The sequence below is a fragment of the Gopherus flavomarginatus genome, chromosome 4 (genome assembly GCF_025201925.1).
Source record: "Gopherus flavomarginatus isolate rGopFla2 chromosome 4, rGopFla2.mat.asm, whole genome shotgun sequence".
NCBI classification, from domain to species: domain Eukaryota; kingdom Metazoa; phylum Chordata; order Testudines; family Testudinidae; genus Gopherus; species Gopherus flavomarginatus.
Window position 1 is genome coordinate 6,435,707 of NC_066620.1, and position 23,433 is coordinate 6,459,139.

The 23,433-nt window shown below is 45.3% G+C and overlaps 1 protein-coding gene across 2 annotated transcripts in view; it reads right to left on the minus strand.

Annotated features, from left to right (window-relative positions):
• LOC127049906 (sodium/potassium/calcium exchanger 3-like) overlaps positions 1 to 23,433 on the minus strand; it is a 500,507-nt gene that overhangs the window by 285,564 nt on the left and 191,510 nt on the right. The gene's annotated exons all lie outside the window — the stretch shown is intronic.

Genomic DNA, 23,433 nt, shown 5'->3' on the forward strand with positions numbered 1-23,433 from the left:
TATTGCAAAGTAAGGTAATAAAAACAGATGAGTCCTTCTGTAGGTTGGTAATCTTGCAACAGACATGAATATGGGATCCCATGCCATAGGTTTTTGCTATTTGTTATGTTAGTTTGCTTAATCTGTCCTCTGGCCATTTATAGAGCTGTGTATATTTACCGTGTAATTCAGAGCCATAGCAACCAGAACGTTATATCTCACCACGACGCCTCGGAGATACCGAACAAATTCTAAGCTCAGCATCATACTCCATAAAATGTTAAGGAGGAAAATGTTCTATTCTGGATTGAGCAGATGTGCAGTAATACAGATCACAAAGCATTTTTTACACAATGCTTTGTATTTGAAAAGGAAAAACCCTCAGAATGGGATGGGGAGAAGAATGGCAGGTGCTAGAAATGTTTAAAATCAAAATGATTTATTGCCATGGGCTTCTCAGCATAATACACTCCTGGAATACACAAAACTCATCATGATTACGAACAGCTGAGTCTTGTCTCTGAGTCAGACCTCTCCTGCCACCATTTTGGTCTGGACAGGGGAATAAACATAATACAGAGATGTATGCAGAGAAGGCATTAACAATGTGATTGTGGTGTGTATGCTTGATCCACAGTGAAATAAATGTAGATGGTAATCTCAACCCTCAGAAAACACCATCCATCCGATCTGAACACACAGGAGGGAGGAGAACTATTCAAACCAAGCGTGAAGCAATCATTTTCAGAGTGGGCACCCACAGCTATCATGGGTGGATGTACAACAGAGGAAGTTTCCTCTCCAAGAGTGACAGGAATTGTCACCTGTGTATTCTGCTGGGTGGGGGAGATGTCACAGCTCCAATGGTAGGATAGCACTAACAGCACTATAAAATATAGCATCACCCCCTGGGCCGTACTGATGACCAGATGGCTGCTTGGCCCCATCTCCCTCTGGAGCAATAAAAGATCTGCACATGTACCTGCCTATATATTTTCGAACTAGTTCTTCTTTTGGCAGAAAGGACATTTCCCTGAGGTCCTGTTTGTTTTTCATATCTAGCAATTGTACTTAGTTCACTTGGTGTACTTAGCCCCTGGGAGCTGGGGACCTAAATACCTTTGCGGATCTGGGCCAAAGTGCCTTGCCCAAGATCACATAGGTCTCTCCTCTGGTTGAACCAAGATGATGCATGATGGGAGTCACATAACCATGGTGTATCATGGGAAAAGCGGTATGGCCAGTGAAAATGAGGCATGAGGTACTTGAACTACAATGCCCATGAATAGACGTGGCAGAATTTGGTTGGTTTCTTTTAAATAACAATTTTGATGGATAATATCAATGTTTATTTTAAGCATTTTTTTTAGATTTTTATAAGTGTAAATGTTCACAGTTGAGCAAAATGATAGGCTGTAAGCATTTTTTAGAATTAGAGTGATTTGAATTTTCACAGTTGTGTGAAATTGGGGGCAGTGAGTCAGAATTATTTAATGACAGTAGACGCTGAGATTCAAAAAGCTAAAGCTTTATAAATCATTAAAACACAAATTGTCAATATTGTGTCACAATAATAAAAATAAAAACCCTTAAATCAACAAATCCTACCTGTTTTCACTATTCATTCACTAGTCCATTTGTAATAAGCTTAAATCACTGGATTTTGACTCTGGTAAGTTCTCAAGTGAACTTTTCTTACTTTGCCTATCCTTAAATTTCAGTCATCATGGATGGAAATATTTTGTTGGAGGGTGTACATATGGTGACATTGACATTTGCCAATATTTAAAACTAAAAATCGAATCCTTTCAACTCTACTATGAGAAACCATGGCAGTTTTGGTGGATAATTGTTGAACCAAGTTGAAGCAAAATGCTTCAACATTTCTAGGCCAACATTTTTCAGGAGTTTCTGTGCCATGAAAAATTTTGACTTTTCATCCTGATTCAGAGTGAAAATAAATGTCAAAATATTGACCTTTCCCATGGCACAAAAATTCTGATTTTCAACTAGCTCTAGATAAATGGAAGATGATCTAAGGTGTGTCACATGGTATCATTTACATGTTGAGAAGGCATGAAAAAGGCGCAAATTATGTCACTATAGACACCCTTGATCTCACCTCTGAACTTTGCCCTGAATTTATTGTTTGTGGATCAGAACCAAATTCCTTTTTACCAAAAACATTTCTCCATGTCCCCAAGGTGAGCAAGACTCTTTCTGTATGACACTAGCTCTACCAGGAGCTTTGTTAGTTCTCAGAGCAAACTATGCCGAAAAATAGCAAAGAACTCTGAATGCAAGGATTTTCACTGTGCCTTACTGGTGCGACACACTTATTGACACTACAACCTCACCCCGCACAGCCATAATATGAAACACATAGCTGGAGAAGAGCAGCTTGCAGGTTGCACGGTGCCAACACTACATTATTCATCAGGTGAGTGTGTCACATGTGCTGGTGATTGCCAAGCTACTCCCCAGGAAAAAGGTAAATGCACTTAACATTACCTGACACTTAGAAGTATTATGAGGACTAAATATTATTATTTCTTTCATTTTTGTAATCACTGATAATACCTAGCTCTTATACAGCACTTTTTATCCACAGAGCTCAAAGTGCTTTACAAAGGAGAGCAGGATCATTATCCCCTTTTTTACAGATGGGGAAACTGAGGCACAAGGAGGTAAGTGCCTTGACCAAGATCAGCCAGCAGGCCAGCAAATCACATTTGAACATGTGTGACCTCTTTTTAAGGGCTAAGACACTACCAGCTGCTTATATCTTCACTCAGTAGCATTCCAGTGCACAAATAAATTGCTGGAAATAAGTCCTGTTTCAGGTTGCTATGCCCAGGGCCAATATCACTGGTAAGAGTTCCAGCTCCTACTCCTACTGTTCCTAATCAAAGTTTGCATGCTAGTTTGTGTGGGGTTGGTGTGTCTTTCAAAACCAAACCCCAGTTGCAGGGTCCAGTAAACACCCTCTGCACAGATAACAGCTGCTCTATATTTAGATGTATTTTTGCCTGTATGAGAAAAGATTCCATTGGACGTTCTGTATTCATTTCAAATAATAGCTTTTCCCCTGCAGCAGACTCAAAAGCAAAGTTATTATTGCTCTGAAAGAAGAATACGAATGTTTACTCTGCAGTAATGCTGTAGGATTCAGGCAAACTCCATGGTCTAATTAGCTTAGAAGAGAGCATCTGTTGGTAGAAGTGAACCATGAAGAAACATCATGCAGAGACATAATTATTTCAGATAATATGACGGAAAGAAATACCAAATCAGATGCATTTTAACTGTCCATCATGAGAAAAAACAGGCCCAGTTTCTGATTTCAGTTACTCTTGATGTAAACCTAGAATAACTTCATTGAAAACAGAGGGCTTACAACAGTGTAACTGAGATCAGAATTCGGCCCCTAGTCTCTTTGCTCGGTCAGACTGCTTTGGGTTGTGGATTCTTTAGGAATCTGTATCCTTAATATTGAAACTGAAAAGAAACAGATTAAAATCTGTTCAGTATTAATGCGTTTTGGCCAACCAAATGCTGGTGTTGCAAGCCACTAACGACACTAATTGCAGTACAATTGAAAGAGGGTTAAATTGTCTTGTAGCTACCTTGGTCACAAGCCCGCAGCCAATGGAGAGGAGCCACTGCTTCCTCACCTATATCCATGTTGCACCTGCTTTTGCTTCCCTCCTTCCTTACAGCAGGAGGGGAGGAATGAGGCCTAGCGTATTGATGTACATATATCAATGGTTTGCAGCTCGCCTCTACCGGTCCCGGATGCAAGTCCAGACTTTATTACAGTATAATACAGACTTACTGATTCTCTCCAACAACATAACAAGTGTCATGGAAAACTATAGACTAACTAGAGTGCAAACAAGACAAAACAAAGCCCACACCTCTCACTTGCTTAGATCATTCCATTTGCTGCCAGTAAATAAGGTGTTTTGCAGGATTAGCCAAAGTATTTCCAAGGTGGCAAGACAATTACTACCTCCGTCTAAAGAGGCATGTAATAGAGATGGATAATGTGTTGATTAGTATTGCAAATGTAGTTTTGTTAGTCAAATAAAGGCAAATTACTTTCATTTAATGAAATGCTGTGTTAATGCTACATGTGTTAATTGAATTAAAAAGCATTTAAAGATTGTCAGCCTGTTAGGTTGCCGGAATAGCTTTCAGTTATATGCTGAAAAGCAGTTGTCGAAATGGCCTTCCAAATGTGTGGTATCGCTCAATAACTCCAGATTGAGTTTGATCAGCTAACAAATAAAAAGCTGTCGTTTTTGCTAACCAACAACCCTACACATTCAACCAGGAGTCCAAAAATCAAGCTATGTTCTTCTTGGCTTTCACATCATTGTCATTAATAAAGTTCTACAGTTGGAATTGAATTAACAATTCTGTAGGTGATTACATCAAAAACAATCCAGCTCACTCTCCCATAGCTGGATTACCTCTGCCGTGTAAGAGGAGTAAAAAGCTACATCCTTATGTGACTAACGTAAGCAGCGAGGAGCCAATACACACAGAGAGCAGAGCTGTCAGGAGAAAAACTGCCATTTTCACATAGTTACTTTTCTAATAAAGTTTAGCATTTCTAATAATACATTTCAGAGAGTGTAAAAATGCAATGTTATAATGTGTCAATGGGAATGGGCGAAAGGGGATGGATCACTTGATGATTACCTGTTCTGTTCATTCCTTCTGTGCCACCTGGCACTGGCCTCTGCTGGAAGACAGGATACAGTGCTAAATGGACCTTTGGTCTGACCCAGTATGGCCATTCTTACATTCTTATAAATCCTGCCAAAGTTATCATCAAACTAGGGTGTGAGCCAGTATAAAAGTACAGAAGAGATCTTAATATTAGTCTTTCCATGAAAGAGGCAATATCAGCAATACCGCAGAGGGTATGTCTACAGTGCAAACAGAGGTGTGACTGCAGCATGCATAGACATCTCTAAGCTAGTTTTGATCTAGCTAGCTTGAATAACAATAGCTGTGACAGCACAGCTGCAGAGGCGGCAGTACAGGCTGGCCGCTCAGGTATATTATATTCCCAGAGTCCCAAGCCCACGCTGACATGCCCGAGTCCTCTATGGGTTTGTCTTCATTGCTGGAGTTTAAAGCACCACTTAACTGGAGCTAAAGATCTGTGTGTGTGGACGGGAGTCGGGCTGCGACGAAACTCAAGTTACAGCGCAAGCTAACCCTGCAAATAAGACGAGCCCGTGGTGATGTTTTGCAGCGTGATGACTCTGCTCTGACTCCAAAATACCTCGTGTATACTAACTGATGCTAACTGTTGCAATGAAGACAAACCTACAGTGTAGGAAAAGAGATCCTACAACAAATAAATCGTGTAGACGGTAGAACCCTGTGAAACAGGACAGTCTTTCTGTCACACCAGGCATCAGGTGAATGAAACCAGGGAAGTAGCTAGCAAGCACAATTTGTTCACTGCCTCATGCTACAATATACCCACAATTGGCAAAGCCAGGCCCATTAGCGCACACAGTCTGAAGGGTAACCTAGAGCTGGTGCAATTACATAGTTACTCAACAGGACCTTACTAAAAGCAATCTGTGGCAAAGACAAACATCCTGCCAGGTATCACCCACTGTCTCCAGCAATCAGAGGACAAAGCACACTTGGCTGTACACTTCATCTACACCCACTCTGTGGGCCACAAATGAAGCCATGTGAATGCCTCAAACGGCAGAATTTGGCCTTTTATATGGACTGATGTCTGTGACCCTTAGGTAGATGACACAATGGGTATTTTATTATTACTATTTTATTTTGTGGTAGCACCCAGATGCCCCAATCAAGATCACCTCTCCCCCCCCTTTGTTCTCAGCACTGTACAAACACATACTAAAACACATTGCCTGCCTCAAAGAATTTACTGTCAAAGAATCTATTTAAACAGATTCCAGCACTAATACTGGAGTTTAAAAAAAACCCAACACCACGGAAGGCAAAGATAAAAGGCAATGATGTGAAAACTATCTTAAATGATTCAATTTTCCTCAGCTAAAGCGCTGTTATGTGAAAGGCAAACATTCACATCACATCTTCCTTCCAAGAGATTTTTACAATCAATCACAACTACCAGGGATTGAAAAGGAAACATGACAGGCACGGTTTTATGAATGTACATGATGATTCACTAACACACAAGCAGCTACTCACTCCACCCCCACCCCCACCCCCACACGCACGCATAGGCATAAAAGAATTTAGCATGACAATTTTTGACACATGGAGATAATAAAAATTCAGTCTCCTACCCAGTGTCTGTACTCATTCAAGGAGACTGACTAAGGTACAGGCAGGTAGGAAAAAAATAGAGCACAAAAACAGAGCAAGCTGCAATCAGCTGAAAAGGGATGGGGAATCCGAGCCCTCACTCCTTCTGTGCATAACAGAAACATTTAATCCTATCCAAATTCAGCTCTCCCACCTCTCTAGCACAACACCTCTTTACCCAAGGTTTTTCTAAGATGTCTCTCACTAGGTTATCAAGACATAGTCGGAAGGCAAGCGCTTTGATTGGTTTGTATCTGAATTCATGGAGTTACAAAAGACTGCAAATTTGCATAAACTATCTGCTGCATTTTTTGTTAGAGGATGTTGGCGGGGATGAATCAGGTACAGATGAACACAGATACAAGCAATGTCTTACAAAAAAAGGAGCTCCTTTCTCTGAAGAAATGGAGGAAGCTACTCGGACAACAGGTGCCCTGTTTGAACTGCATGTTGGGTGTTTAGTTTATTACAGTGTCTTCAGATTGTGCAGCTTCAAGGAGAGAAGGTGGGCAGAGACTTTGCCAGTCTTATTTTGATTGTACCAGAAAAACCTTTAAATAAACCTGAAACCACAGAATAAATTACTCCTGCTGAGTTTCTGTCCAGTCGTACTGATTCTGGCCTTCAATGTCTGCAGGAAGCTTGGCTTACAAACTCTGCAGGAGAATAAGATTTCCATACAGGATCATGAAGATTTTCTATGCAGATATTAGGTTTGATATTAGTCAGCCATACTGGGCCCTTATTACTATTGTTCCTATGAATTTCAGCGTTGAAATGCCCGCAATTCACTTTTCTTTTGAATACGCGAAAAATGAAAGGGCGATGTCCTCAGAGAGAACTGGCTGCTTGAACAGCTCAAATTTTAAAGTGCACTCTGTTGTAAGCAACATTTTATTAGCAATTAAAAAAAAGTAAACATAGGAGCTATTAGATACTAGAAGTGGTAGAATCTGAATTAGCCAGATGCCATTTTATGGACTAACTCGTTAATAACAAATAATGAAGGGCCAGATCTTCAGCTTGTCTAAATGAAATTGGAGTTATGTTGTTTTACCTCCACTAGGGATCAGGCCCCAGTTCTTTAACTGTTTATTTAGTTGCTGCTACAGAGCAGCAGTAGAGACAATGGGTGTCATTCTGATCTCAAACATGGTGGTTATCATGTTATAACATCGGCTATTGATTTTACAACACACACATTGATATCCACTAACATATAAGAGATCAGGACTAATCCTGAGGCTGTTAATTTTAATCAAAATGTTCAAAAGGACACATAAGAGTGTATTCCCTGGTCAAGATGTGATGAGGATATTTATCTTTGCTTGGTAACGAGCAGTTATATTTCAGTCAAAATAAAATTCGTAGCTGGAATGAATTTTTGCCATTTTTTAAAATCAGCATGTCGTTTATTAAATCAGAATCCTGTTTATCTTCTCCTAAGCTTTAACTGCCTTACAAAATCATCTGTATTACACATGAAAATCCTTTGAACAGAAAAGTATTACAGAACCTCCTCTTTGTTCAGAGTAGCAGAGAGCGCGCGATCTCCGAGTGGTTTGCACGCTGCTATGGAGAACAGATGCACAAAGAACATGGCACTTCATCAGTCACTTGAACATTACCAAAAATATCTGCTCTCACCAACCTGGAAACCTCTCTTCTCCCTCCACCCTTCCCCCCATTTATTTGATGGTTCCCCTCCAAATTTTTTTTTTTAAATACGGCTCCCAAGACAAAGTGAGCTGTAGAGGTTTCCATAGAAACCTTGGATTCACAATAGCAAAGTTGCATTACTGAAGGGAACTAGTACCGATTCCTACATTTGTAGTATAGAAGGTTCTTTGTTTTCATGGGATGAATGACATTAGGATTTCATGTAACCAAGAGGGTACTTCTGCCTTAAAAAAAAAGATATTAGCAGTGTTACTTTTAGAGCTGTCAAATCTAATTACAAACAGTGGAACCCACCAGCTCTAGGGACTGTGTGAGAAGTATATAAAAAAATGCACTTGAGACCCGAGAAACCTATGAACTCAGGTCAACTCTCCTTTCGCTATCTCAGTTTAAATGAAAAACTAGGTCACTGCAAAGATTTGAATAACATTCTCTACCAGATCAATAGCTCTTGGAGCTGCAATAGGGTTTTAAACAAAATTCTTTACTCTTTTCTCGCCAGACTAACTACTCTGGGACCTGCTCTTGTCCCAAATAAAGCCAATGGGAGTTTTGACATTGACTCCAGTGGAGAGTGAATAAAACACTAGGGCTGTTGGCCCACCAGTCTATGTTTTATAAACAAAACTCTGCAGTCAGATAAGGTGGAAGACTCAGGAACCAGAAAGCGACTTCAGCGTATTTCTAAACTAACTTCTTTGTGTGTATAATTTCAAATCAATCAGGGAGCAAAAAGCCAGTTTATTACCTGTATTGCCCTAAGGCTCCTCCACACCATTATGGCAGAGCAGATGGCCCTTAAAGTGGATATGAATTAGGGTTGAAAAATTCTGAATTCTACATTTTTACCAAACTTCTCATTAAAAATACAATTACCTAGACTCCAGAACAATATGTTGATGACATTTTTTTATCAACAATTTTCGGGGCTCATGTGAATGGCATTTACGTTCGTTAAAAGGATGCTTTATGTTGCTAGAGAGCTGGAAAAGGTGTTTAAGGCTATGTCTACACTGGCCAACAGTTCGGACAATGGGGTCCGAATAGCAGTGCGCACCGAAGTGCTCCGCTGTAACTCCCCTGTGTGGCAGCTGCAGGTGCAAACCGAAAGGTTCCTAGTTTGCATTAATGGAGTTCCATTATGTGCACAGCACTTTTCACTTTGCTACTCTTCACACCCTGTAGCCCGAACTGCGGAGCAGTGTAGACAAACCCTTACGTAAATGAGAACCAGACCACACAGAGCCAGGAAATTCAGGGGTGGATTTTCAAAAGCACTCAGCATTTGGCCGGCTCATCTCCTACTGAAGTCAATGTATTTAGGTGCCTAAAGAGGCAGATGTGGAAAGAGACTGAAAACGTGACCTAGATGAACCATAAAGGCTCAAAAGCTAAGGCAAATAAAAAGCACCCAAAATGTATGTTTTTTACAAAAATCTTGTGGTTTTTGGAGCCTGACTCACTTGGGGCTGGAAATACCGTGATTAAATTTACAATTTGCTTATACAGCACTTTCCAAAATGGGCCCTAACCTGGTCGAGGCCTCTGCAATAACCGTAATAATTAATAGCTCCTCATTTTATCAACTTGACATTGCTATAGGCCCTACCAAAACCCAAAGGATAGAGAGTTAGTTCTTGGAACTCCATTTCCCAGCTAACAAGCCTCAGGGTGAGGTCACAGAAGGGAAAAGGCTGAAACGGTTCAAACTCACAGGGACAGGATAGCACCAGCTGCTCGCAGAACTCAGTTCTCCAAATAGCCACTCAGCAGCGGAAGGTCACAGAATGGAGCTGCCCCAGGCAGGGCTCAGACACATGCTTTTAGTAGCACCAGCTGCTCTCAGCCCTCAGTTGCTCTGATTGCTCCCCAGCATGGTGAGGGTACAGAAGGACGTGGGCTCAGTACAGACCATGTTAATGGGGAAACTCTGGATGCGCAGAATAAATGCCCTCGAAAGCACATCAAGTTACTAAAAGCTCCAACCCTAAAAGCTAATAATGGTTAGAACAAGATGTGGAATATCTGGCCATATGCTGAGGTTACATTTGACCCTAGATTTAAAGTCCAGAAGGGACTATTACAATTATCTAGTCTGACGTCCTGCGTAACACAGGCCAGAAAACTGAACCCAGTCTGTCATTCCTGCGTCAAGCCCATAACATCTGTTTGAGCTAGAGTCTAGTGCCGTGTGAAGCGAGCGAAGAAGTGGTACAGCAGCTTCCAGATGCTCTATTAATACATTAGAAGGACTAGCTCTGAACTGAACTGCAGCTTCATACTTTGGCTTCAGGACTCAATCATACAAAGTGGAGATTGCTCCACACTCAGTCCTCTGCTGCAGCGTTTAGCGCCTGGCCGGACCACTCGAATGAATTGTTTGAATCTAGTGGTATAAAACATGCAAGTGCTCATGGAAACCCTTGATTGTCTTTAATAGCACTGGGAGCTAATTCTGATTCAAAAAATTTTGAACTAGTGCAATTACAACAACATACAGATCCAGATTTCCATTCACCCACAGGCCAGACGGGCGCCAAGGGGTATCACCAGGCCAGATTTCCTCACCCTGGATTCCGCGTGCAAACAGTCCTCACACAGTTTTGCATTTGCCATGTATTCTAAGTGCCTTATTTACAGTGTGAATACAACAGAACACGTTCCCCGCAGCTCACTGTTCTTACATTCTCCCCAAGCACAGGGTGAGAGGGGAAAAGAGATCTCACTTCTCTGCAGTCCTGGGTTTCTCTGGCCTTTCCCTTCAGCCTACCTCTCCCCCTTCTTCTTCTTCCCAGCTCTCTCTTAGCTGTCCTCCCCTGATGAGCTGAGCCACCATGATCATTGATTAATCATTCCGTCCCTAACCAATTAGCTCTCTATTTGCCCCATGTGGGGATGCTTACCAAGTGCCCAGCGTAGCGTCAGCCCAAGCCTAATTACACTCTGTCACAAGGGGCCTCAGTGCAAATGAGCACCTGACCCACAGTTTTCTCCTTGAACTGCTTCCTTCAGAGTCAGCAAATCAATTAACAGGATGGTTATTTCCAATATTTGAATAAAGATAATGACTCCCCAAAAGGCTGATGAAAGTTCTCAGCTTATGGGCAGGCAGAGCATGGAGAGCAGTAACACAACCTCCTCATGCTGTCCCACTAGTGTGCTACAACTCAGACCTGTAGGGACCACCTCGCAGAGTGAAGGGATAGGATAGTCCCTGTGCTCATTCAATCCTTGACTTCTCTGCTGGGGCCGACCATCAAGAAGATGGGCTCTGTGCTTGTAACATCCAACCATTAGGAATTGGGTTGAGACCACCAACTTAATTCCCATGCTGTAAGACGGGTCGGCAACCTATGGCACGCGTGCCAAAGACGGCACGCGAGCCAATTTTTAATGGCACACTGGAGCCTGCTGGGACTCCAGCGTGCCATTAAAAATCCTGCCCAGCCCGGCCCGCTCTCCTCTGCCCTCTGTTCCCCCAGCAGGGGCAGGGAGCAGAAGCATAGCCGAACGCATGGGTAGGGCAAATGGCCCCACTCTTCCAGCACGGCAAGCCACGAAGTCCGCGCTCTTGGGCCGGAGCGCCGGGCCGAGCGCAGCAAACCGCCGGCCCCTCCCTCACCTTCTCCCCTCCCCTGGAGCCCTGCCATGGCGTGCAGCGCTCTGGGGTCAGGGCTGTGCACTCCCTCGGGGCAGCGTTTGGCTCCGTGGGGAGGCAGACATGCTCCCCGCTCAACTGGAGGGGTAGGGCTGTGTGATCCCGTGGAGCAGCATATCTAGCTCTGTGTGGAGCCTCATGGTAAGGGACTCAGGGCTGGGGGGTTGTATAAGGGTGGGGGCAGACAGGGAGCAGGGTGAGTTGGATGGGGGCGTGGTTAGGGGTGGGGGTCTCTGGAGGGGGCAGTCAGGGAGCAGGGGGGGTTGGATGGGTCATGGGAGTCCCGGGGTTTGTGAGAGGGAAGGGGGTGGATAGGGGTCAGGGCAGTCAGGGGACTGGGAGCAAGGAGGGTGCTGGGGGGCAGTTAGGGTGGGGGGGTCTCTGGAGGGGGCAGTCAGGGAGCAGGGGGGGTTGGATGGGTCATGGGAGTCCCGGGGTTTGTGAGAGGGCAGGGGGTGGATAGGGGTCAGGGCAGTCAGGGGACTGGGAGCAAGGAGGGTGCTGGGGGGCAGTTAGGGTGGGGGGGTCTCTGGAGGGGGCAGTCAGGGAGCAGGGGGGGTTGGATGGGGCATGGGAGTCCCGGGGTTTGTGAGAGGGCAGGGAGTGGATAGGGGTCAGGGCAGTCAGGGGACTAGGAGCAAGGAGGGTGCTGGGGGGCAGTTAGGGTGGGGGGGTCTCTGGAGGGGGCAGTCAGGGAGCAGGGGGGGTTGGATGGGGCATGGGAGTCCTGGGGTTTGTGAGGGGGCGGGGGGTGGATAGGGGTCAGGGCAGTCAGGGGACCGGAAGCAAGGAGGGTCCTGGGGGGGGCAGTTAGGGTGGGGGGTCTCTGGAGGGGGTGGTCAGGGGACAAGGAGCTGGGGGGTGTATGAGTCAGGAGTTCTGGGGGTCCTGTCAGGAGGTAGGGGTGTGGAGAGGGATTGGGGCAGGCAGGGAGCAGGGGTGGGGGTTGGATGAGTTGGGAGTTCTGGGGGTCCTGTCAGGGGGCGGGGAGTGGTTGGATAGGCATGGGAGTCCCGGGGGTCTGGCTGGGGACAGGGGTGTGGATGAGGGTTAGGGCAGTCAGGGGACAGGTAGGGGACAGGGTCCAGTCTGGAGACAAGGATCAGGGAGGCTTAGATAGGGTGTGGGGTCCTTGGGGGCAGGGGTCCCAGGAGGAGGTAGTCAGGGCACAAGGAGCAGCGGGTTGGGAGTTCTTAGGGGGGCAGTCACCTAGCCCTCTGCCCTGAGCCCTGACCCCCGACTCCCCACACACATACACCACGCCCTCTGCCCTGAGCCCTGCACACCCCCTAGGCCCCTGCCGTGAGCCCTGTACCTCCCTAATACACACCTATCCCTCTGCTTGACTCCTTCATCCCTCCCCGCACCCACAACCCTAGCCCTGACTCTGGCACCCCCACCCATACCCATTCCCCTCTCTGCCCTGCCACCTACACCCCCCCACATATCCAGACCCCAGCTCTGACTCCAGCCCTCTGCCCCCAGCCCTCTGGGTCTTGGCCACCGGCCCCGCACAGCCTGCTGCTGGTCTGCGGTTCTGTCTGACGGACCCTTGCCAGCCGGATTCCCGGCCACAGGCCTCGCTCAGCCCGCTGCCGGCCTAGGTGAACAGAACCCCAGACCAGCAGTGGGCTGAATGGGATGACAGCGTAAGATCAACATTTAAATTTCATTTTAAATGAAGCTTCTTAAACATTTTGAAAACCTTGTTTATTTTACAATACAACACTAGTTTAGTTATATAATATATAGACTTATAGAGAGAGACCTTCTAAAAAACATTAAAATGTATTATCGGCACGTGAAACCGTAAATTAGAGTGAATAAATGAAGACTCGGCACACCGCTTCTGAAAGGTTGCCGACCCCTGCTGTAAGACATCAGTCACTGGCTGGCAATATGCTACTGCCACGATAACCAACCCCACTTACATTAGAACTGTTGTTCTTGGAGATTCCACCACCAGTCCCAAGAGTCTGTCAATCAGGGCCGCCCAGAGGATTCAGGGAGCCTGGGGCAAAGCGGGGAAGCTGCGGCACTTGTACTCACCCGGCGGTGGTCCGGGTCTTTGGTGGCATTTCGGTGGCGGCGGGGGGGGGGCCTTCAGTTTGCTCCGCGTCTTCGGCAGCACGGTAGGGTGCCCAAACAACGAAATGCTGCTTAAGCCCTGGACCGCCACCGGGCCAGGGCTCACGGGGCCTCTGTGGGGCCAACGGCAAAGTACTCCACTTGCCCCCCCCTCCACTGGGCGGCCCTGCTGTCAGTGCCCCCAGTATATTTAAAAATGTTAAATTCTTGCATTCTGACTCCTTGCGGTGGGGGAAAATGTTCCTACATGGAAGACAGAAGGATGGCGTTTACCTTAGAGTGACATGAGTTACAATTTAAAGAAACCAAGTTATGTTTCCATATAATCATAAATCATCTTACTAATGTTTTACAGGCATCTCCACGTTCAACTACTGAAAACAAACAACTGAAATAGCAAAGTGCTGTTGAGTACGTTTATAAATCATGCAGCACCCGCACCCCCCGCCCAAGAGTCATTGCTGGCTCTATCCCATACACTGTAACAACGGTACAAGGCCTGACTCTTGTCTAACAATGCTTGATCAGATGGGATTCTCTGTACCTTTGCAGTAATGAATTCTAATGACTAAAAATGAAATATTTATTGTAGATGTTCAGACTGCAGTGAGTTTATTTAAGGATTCGTTTCTACGGTTTATTGCTCACTGCTCTGCTTGATCAGAGAAATACTGGAGATACACACAATACATATGGTCCTGGGTACCGGGAGAGCGAACAAAAGGGTTTCTTTTGTTCTTAGGCTTCTTTTATAGCTGCTTCCATTTTCTCCCCTGTTGTTTTTGTTGCACAATGGTTAAATGCGTGTGCAAAATCAGTATCGTGTATTATGTGTATGGCTATGAAATAAGGTTAGTCCTATCTCCAGCCAGTCAGTTCATGCTTGCAGTTTTGAATGTTTAGCAGAAATGTTATACTGAGAATGGAACAAGCCCTTGTGATTCTTGCTGGTTGATATATCTTAAGCCAGCATGTCCTGATGCACTGCACTGCTACAGCTGTTGGCATGTTCGCACCTGTGGCTTTTTTAGCATGTACGTCTGATGCGCACTTCCATTGAACCCAACCACATAACACGGCTATGGAGGCTTTTACCAATCCATCATCTCATTCTAGTTCTCAATTACACTTACACCCTTTGCACTGTTTAGCAATATGACGTGGCCGTAAAGTAATTATACATGTAATTTGCACCCCCTTTACACTACCAAAAATGATGCACAGAGGCCTGAGTATCAGAAAGAATCAGACCTAATATGTTTTATTATTAATAATTATTATTACTTATTTGAATTGCAGGAACACCTAGAAGCCCCAGTCATGGACCAAAGCTCCCGTTGTGCTAGGCACTGTATAAACACAGAACCAAAAGATTAGCCCCTGCCCCAAAGAGCTTACAATTTAAGTGTATGTATCTAAGTATGTAAAACACAGTTATACCAAGTCTTGTGATTGTATGGTGAATCTCACCATATTTGAAGTTGTTCTTAAAAGTCCCAGCTCCTGGAGTCAGGTGATTACGTGAAAAATCTCAGTGGGCTTTTTTGTTTTTAAGTGAAACTTCCTAGGTGTTGTGACTGCAGAGAACACGTGAACCCTGAAAGCTCAAAAGCCAGATGGCAAATAAAGGGATCCCGCATGTATTTTTTTTTAAGTCTTGTGCTTTTTAAGCCAATCTCATGATTTTGGGTGGCCTGACTCATGATTTTTGAACACTCAGGGATGGCAATACTGATAATATAGAGCTCCACATACCACACATGTCTAAGTACTGTCTATGTGACAAATCACACAGCAATGTGATGCATTTTTCCTGTATCTTTAAACACCTCGCCTTCTTTCTGCTTACTAATCCCTCTCCCTTGGGACTTAGTCTAACAATTCAGACAGCTGAGCAGTTTTCAATAGCCACCTTCTCCAATCTCTCCTCTTATGGAATTGAAGCACAGTGAAACATGGTCTGTCCCTGTAACGGAAGAGCTTTCATACCAAGAGAAGTGCTAAAGAAGAGGGCAGGCATTTAGAAGTTTAGTCTAAGTTTTAGCATACTCAGAGGAGAGTGACTCCCCAGCCAGCAAGCCAGAATCTTTAGCCCTGTTCTTTGAATATTAACCTGTGACCAGGGTCCCAATTGGGACCAGCTATGGTCACTCAGTTAGGGTGAACTGCAAAGAATGGGGCAGACAATCCCCATAAAGCTGGTGGATATTTCAATACTTAGATTCACCAAGCCCTCATAAAAGAGCTTCTTTATTACCTCACTAGTTACTCAGAAGTCCAAACAACACAGTTTCCTTAAAGTGATCAAGCCTCAGGCCTCCATCCAGGTACTCACGTCAAATATGTTGAAGATCCCTGAAAATCTTATTTCATCATATAAAAGAGAAGGTTCTACCATTCCCAAAGGATCAGACACATCACCTCCCAGGTTATTGACTATTCCAGATCTTACCCAAATACATGCTACAGCCAATTCTTGTTAACTAAACTAAACGTTATTAAAAAACAAAAGAGAGAGAGTATGGTTAAAAGATCAATATACATACAGACATGAATTGAATTCATTTAGGTGCAGATTCATAGCAGAGATGGTGAGCTTTGTAGTTGCAAAGAGTTCTTTCAGAAACAGTTTATGGGTTATAGTCCAAAGTCTAATGTTCATATTCAGGGCGTACCAGCATAACTGGGACCTCAGTCTTGTGACTCAAACTGCCCCCGAGGAAGCTTAAGCAGATCTGAGATGACAAAATCAGGACCCAAGGATCTTTTATACAATGTCATGTCTTTTGACAAGTTGGGAGTTCCTCCGGGAACAAAAGGTAATTAGGATGACTTTGAAGGCGGTCCATCACTGGTACTTAGCTACAGAATTGACATAAGGCAATTTGCTTGTTCCTCCACCATTCGCAATATATTTCAAAGAGAGATGAATACCAAGATATCCAGTGTTTACAATTCATTTAAATGCTAGGATGTTCTTTGGCTCTCAGAACTATCAGAATACAGCACAGACAGGGAGTCTTGATTCCATCGTTGACCCTACTCATATATATGTAAATACACAAAAACACAAACATTATCTCCCCAGACTTTTGAGGGTTATCTTTTTCGCAGGATGTTTAACTCTTTCTGGCCATGAGTCACATAACCCAATCCTGAATAAGTAACAAGTAGTGAACGACGTATGTGAATGTAATTTTGCCTGGCTAAAAAATTTAAAACAAAAAACACTCCAAAAATTTTTATCTTCCTTTCCTCCTTCCCCTCTCCCAATCTCACTATGCCCAGTGCCCGAGATGGGCAGAAATCAGCCTTGGCTCAATACCAGCATTTCTATACCTCAAAATATTACAGCTATAAACTCTGCTCTCTCTTGACACACACCCCTAGAAAGAGGAGCCTGGATTCAGGAAAGCACTTAACTTAAGCACATGCTTAATTCTCATTGTCTTCAGTATGAGTAACACATGCGCCCTACCTGAATAGGAAACTTATACTTCATACGACCAGAAAGGCAAGATTTCCCAGCTGTCAAGTTTTGCTCAGCACCATAATAGCAAAGGCCAGAGATAACAGACTTTAAATTCATTATGTTTATATGCACACAAAGGAGACCCCTTACTCATCCCTGAGTAAGGCAAGCTCTATCTGCTTATCCATGTCTGATGCATTATGAACATCCACAAATTCCGATAACAAATAACTCCTTCTTAGAGAAAGGCTCCAATTCTTCCATTGCACAGCCCAAGTAATAGGAAAGAACTCAAAAACCTTTCCACACAAATCCCACTGAACAAAAGGCTTTTACTATAAGTGGCTGTAAAAGGAAGGAGAAACCCTGTTTTTCTCGTCAAAACTCTTTTTTAAAACTATCTGAGAGGGAGACTTTTTTCCAAAGGAACAAATTCAGTCTCTCTGAAAAGTTGAAAGGAGATTGGAAGAAATATTTTTAATATTGTTTAAGGTAATTAGCATAATACACGATTCAGCATCAATAAAAACCCACCTTTCCCATGTCACTGGCTTTCTGTTTATCAGAGAGGCTATTTGCTTGAAGGAAGGAAAGAGCTGTCAGAAGCAGAGGTAGTGGCACAAATCAGAGAAGAATTAGGAGGGAACATGAGTTAATGAGCAAAGGGGACTTTGATCTGCACACACTTCGGATACATTTTCCTCTTAACTTTCTGACAATCTAATTTTTTGGACATCTAACTGAGGCTGAGATTCTGTGCTGTTTCCTGTAGGTGGCACAATACTGAAAGACACAGCTCAAACAGAGTGAGGGCAAAACTCTGCCTTTCTGCCTGGTGTGATGCTGGCAGATTCAGTGCCAGCCCATGCCAAGGCTCCAGGACTCAGTCAACACTGACAAATGCACAGCTGGAAACCAATCGGGCTCATCTGTGTGTTAGTGGTTAGACTTTATGGAACGCTTATAGGATGCTGCACATATTAATCCTACTTATAATATCTGTGTCCCATGTCATAAGGTAAAGTTTAAATCAGGGATCAGCAACCTTCAGCATGTAGCCCATCAGGGTAATCTGCTGGCAGGTCGCGAGACATTTTGTTTGTGTTGACCATCTGCAGGCAGGGCCCCCCGCAGCTCCCAGTGGCTGTGGTTTGCCGTGCCTGGCCAATGGAAGCTGCGGGAAGCGACAGGCCGCAGGGACATGCTGGCCACCACTTCCCGCAGTTCCCATTAGCAGGGAATGGTGAACCATGGCCACTGGGAGTTGCGGGGGGGCCATTCCGGCGGACAGTCAATGTAAACAAAATGTCTCGAGGCCCGCCAGCAGATTATCCTGAAGGTGCCGAAGGTTGCCGACCCCTGGTTTAAATGTTTGCTCTTTGACTGTAAAAATGTTTGCTAAGACTGTGAATTCCCCCCAGTCAGGGAAGAAGTATTACCAAGTGTGAAATACTAGTTTACCACAAGAGGTGTCATCTCCTCCTCAACAAAAGAAGGTCTACAGAAGTCAAACAAGCCATTGGGGACAAAGCACTTTGTAGATTGCTTCCCCCACACACCTGAAGTGGGTACATCCACAAGACCTTGTCCCATCACAGTTTGAACGCTGGGGGAAGGGAATAAAAATGCCTGTTAGGGAGAAATTGTGATCCCTATAGGCTTGAACTCTGAGGGCCAAAGATTTCTAAGCATAAGCAAAGGGTCTCCAGCTGTTTAGCTTGGGTTAGCCCTAATAGACATATAGAGTTTAGTTATTATAGAAGTTTCTATTATCTTTTGGAACCTAAGACTGTAACTCGTTTGTGTGTGGATGTTTATCTGCTTTAACTTTGTAAACAACACTCACATTTCTTTTTCCTAGTCAATAAATCTTTAGATGGTTTATTACAGGACTGGTTACGAGTGCTGTCTTTGGTTTGAGATCTGAGTACAGCTGACCTGGGGTAAGTGACTGGTCCTTTGAGACTGGAAGTACCCTGAATATTGTTGTGATTTTTGATGTAAAGGACCATCTATCACAGAGACAAGCTTGTCTGGATTGCAAGATAGACTGGCGTGCCCAGTGAAAACTGTCTGTGACTCCATGGTAAGGCTGTTATAGCGCTTTAGGAGTTCACACTTGTTCCTCGGATGGTGAAATTGAATTATAGAACATATCACCAGTTTGGGAGGGGAGTAGTCCTGTTCCTGGACAGTCTGCCCGTGAGCCTGGCACTCACGCCCGGGAGTCTCTCTGGATAGCTTGACATTTGGCTGATTCTGAGCAGCACCAGCTTCCCACAAAGTGGAGCAGCCAGGAACAACTCTACATTATGGTTCTCCTTCCTCTCTAGATATGCACTGCCTTGTAGTCTGCAGCAGCACAGAATACCCATGCAATGGGGATGTCCTTGCATTCCCATTCTCATCCTGCCCCTGCCCCCAGTATTTCCCTGCATGGGACCCTGTACAGTACCTTTGCTGGGGGGAATTCCCCCCGATCCCCTCTTAGGGTGACCAGGTGTCTGGTTTTGACTAGAACACAGGTTCAAAAGGGATCCTGGCAGCTCTGGTCAATACCACTGACCGGACTGTTAAAGATCCAGTCAGTGGTGCTGTGGAGCCAAGGCAGGCTAGTCCCTACTTGTCCTGTGGCACCGCACTGTGCCCAGGAAGCAGCCAGCAGGTCTGGCTCCTAGATGGGGGGGGCCATGGAGCTCCGTGCACTTCCCCCACCCCGAGCACTGGCTCCACACTCTCATTGCATGGGAACGGGCCAAAGGGAGCTTTGGGAGGGGACGGTGACTGCGGGCGAGAGCAGCGCATGCAGAGCCTCCTGCCCCTGCATCCCGCTGCCTACTAGCGCCAGACCTGCTGGTCGCTTCCGGCGTGCATGCAACGTGGTGTCAGAACAGGGAGGCAGCATGCCTTAGCGCTCCCTTTCGCTCCTCGTGCTGTGCCACTGATCGGGAGCTGTGCGAGGTTAGCCCACGCCCCAGCCCTTAGCTCCCCCCAAACCTGGAGCCCCCTCCTGTACCCCAACCCCCTCATCCCTGGCCCCACCCCAGAGCCAGCACCCCCAGTCCAGAGCCTATACCCCTCCTGTACCCCAACCCCCTCATCCCTGGCCCCACCCCAGAGCCAGCACCCCCAGTCCAGAGCCCATACCTCCTCCTGCACCTGCTCACTGAAAGTGAGTGAGAGTGGGGGAGAGTAAGCCACCAAGGGAGGGGGAATGTAGTGAGTGGGGACAGGGCCTCCGGGAACGGGCAGGTGGTGGGGCTTCAGGGAAGGGGCGGGGCTAAGGTAATCAGTTTTGTGTGATTAGGAAGCTGGCAATCCTAGTCCCTAAGGGTATGTCTTCACTGCAGAGAGAACTCAGGTGATTGTCACCTGACAACCCAGGTTAGCCAGGGCCTCCTGTGAGTGGCCACACTGCAAAACCCTACCCGAGTTACTGTGTCCTTACTGGTCCCAGCAACACACTTGGGTGGATGAGGCACTTTTAGGAACACATCCCATGATTCTTTGTGCTGCAGTAAGCCGAGCTACTTTAGCGTTCTTTCCTCATGCGTTGTCGGAGAGCTACCTGTACTTCTCAGCACAGGGAGGGAATTGTGAGAAGGTATTGGAGAGTTATCAGCACTCAGTTTAGCCTGTGTCCTCACTGCAAAGTGGGTGGATTCCAGCCGGAATGAAAGCAACAACCAGGCTGTAACCTACGTGGCCAGCCAGCCTGTGTGGAAAGCATCACCACATTTGAGTGTGAAGGTTTTGTATATGGATGGGAGGAGGGTTTAGGCAACACTCGTGTAAGATCCTGGGTTAACCCTGCAGCGAAGACATACCCTAATGGGCTTTTACGGCTGCAGCAGCATCCTGGGGCCATAGTGGGACCCAAAATCCCATCTAGTGTATTCATGCAAACAAATGGGAAGCAGTGTGGCTTAGTGGATACAGCACTGTACTGGCATTCGTGAGACTTGGATTCTATTCCTAATGCATCCGGTGGCCTTGGGCAAGTCACTTCACTTCCCTGTACCTCAATTTTCCCCTCTGTAAAATGGGGATAGTGAAACTGACCTAGTAAAAATTGCTGCATAAGAGCTGGTTGATATCATTATTGCTCACGTAAACCTCTCTAACCCCAATTGCACTCATCACATATATTGCTCTTCTGAAATGTTTCTGTTTGTGCATGTACTCACACCTTCCCGGCTGCTTGCAGTGCATACTTTAGAAAAGCAGCCCTTTAATTAACTATGGCAAGAAAAAAGGAGCTATGGCATATTGCCTGAATATAAATCATAGTGCAGTTTCAACTCCTTAATCACACAGGGCTGTGTATTTTGTTTGGGGTTTGTTTGCTTTTTGGTTAGTCAGGCTGAATGCAGCTGTGTTGAACTATTCCTAGCTGTCTGAAGATATCCAGCGTTACTGAGGGCAGAGTGCCAGTTAAGACAGATCAAAGGTGGAGTGAGATTGGAGGCAGTTTTTATTAATAAAAAACTGAAATGAATTGGATAGAGCAGGAAGACAGGGCACTGGTTGGGGATTTGGGAGAAGTGGGTTCTAGACCATTGATCTCGTATGTGAGCTTTGGCAAGTCACTTGGGTCCAAGCCAACAAAGAGACTTCACCATGTAACACCAGATTTAGGTCCCACTCAGCTGTCACCTAACTCAGGAGGCATCTACACTTTCACTGTAAAAGTTCCCTAGGTACCTATGTTTCTGCCTCTGTATGCACGCTGCTGCCTCAGGCAGGTACCCAGACACCTATCTAATGCCCCAGGCCCAGTGCAATCCTCAAACCAGGTGAAGACAGGCACTGTCCCGTCTATCTTACCTGCAGGGCTCCATCTATTTGGCCTGCCTAACTCCACACAAAACAACTGTGGGAGGCAGAAAGTGGCAACCACCTCCTTTATAACCCTTATGTGAGGGACTCTAGTTCAATTTCTACCTTTGCATAATGAGAAGGGATTTGAACAGGGTTTTTCCTGCTCTCAGGTGCGTGCCCTAACCATTAGGCTATGGTACAGGCTGAGGGGGGCTTCCTCAGCCTTGAAGCTGTTCTAGTGTGGATACATAAATACGCATTAGGCCAGGAGAGTCAGAATGACTCTACAGATCATTAGTTAGGGCAGACAGACACAAGGTCCCCATAGGTTTCTGCAGCTCCTTCCTGAGCAATTGTGCTATGCTGGAGAGGTGGAGGCTTCCCTGACTGTGTATATGCACCTGCACCAGCACCAGGATGTGAGGAGGTAGGACAAGCCACCACCAGATGACTTGCTAGGAGTGGCTGTCCTGATATAGTTGACTCCAGCATGATTTATGTAAGGTTATTTTCACTGTTCTTATTTGATCTTGGCAGCTTCCAGCAGGTGTGATCCACTTTCCCAACTTAAAAGCAGAGATTGCAACTTAGAAAACCCGCACTAAAGGTAACAAATTCAAAATCAAGAGGAGGGAACTTTTTCCACACACACGATATAATCAGTCTGTGGAACTCATTGCCACATGAAGTCACCGAGGACAAGAATTTAGCAAGTTTCAAAGAGACTGGACATCTCTTTGAACAATGTGAAGTTAAGGCTAAAACAGTATTTGGAAGGGAGAGAAAGCCTCATGTCTTAAGGTTTAAGACAATCTCTATCAGGAATTAGGATGAGACTTTCATGGGGGAACAGATTACCCCTCATCTGCCTACTGTGGGGAGTCATATACCTGAAGCATCTGGTGCTGGACACTGTCAGAGGCAGGATACTGGATCAGATGGACCTCAGGTCTGATCCAGTCTGAAAATTCCTATGTTCCTGGTATCCAGTGAAGTGACATTTTGAAATTTTAGGTTCTGGGACAAATTCATTGATGATTCACACCCTCTGTAATCCCATGGCCTCTCTAAGACCAGAATGGTGTGTAAATCCAATGAATTTCCCTGCTTGTTTCTTACTATAACAGAATTCTAATTAGATGCCCTTTAAAGAGCCATTGTCCCAAGAATTGCCGATTAGCCTGCCGTGTGTGCACAGCTCTCATCACCAAATTATACAGCAGAAAAATTACAATGAAAATTAAAGGCAAAGTGAATAGCACCACAGAACTTTGCTGCAAAACTAAAAATACACACGGACAATGGGAGGAATTGTGCCTTGCTTCCTGGTCTGGCGCCTATACTCTGTACCTCCATTCTGTCTCCCCTCCCGCAACAATCCCTAGCACGTGGGACATGTCAG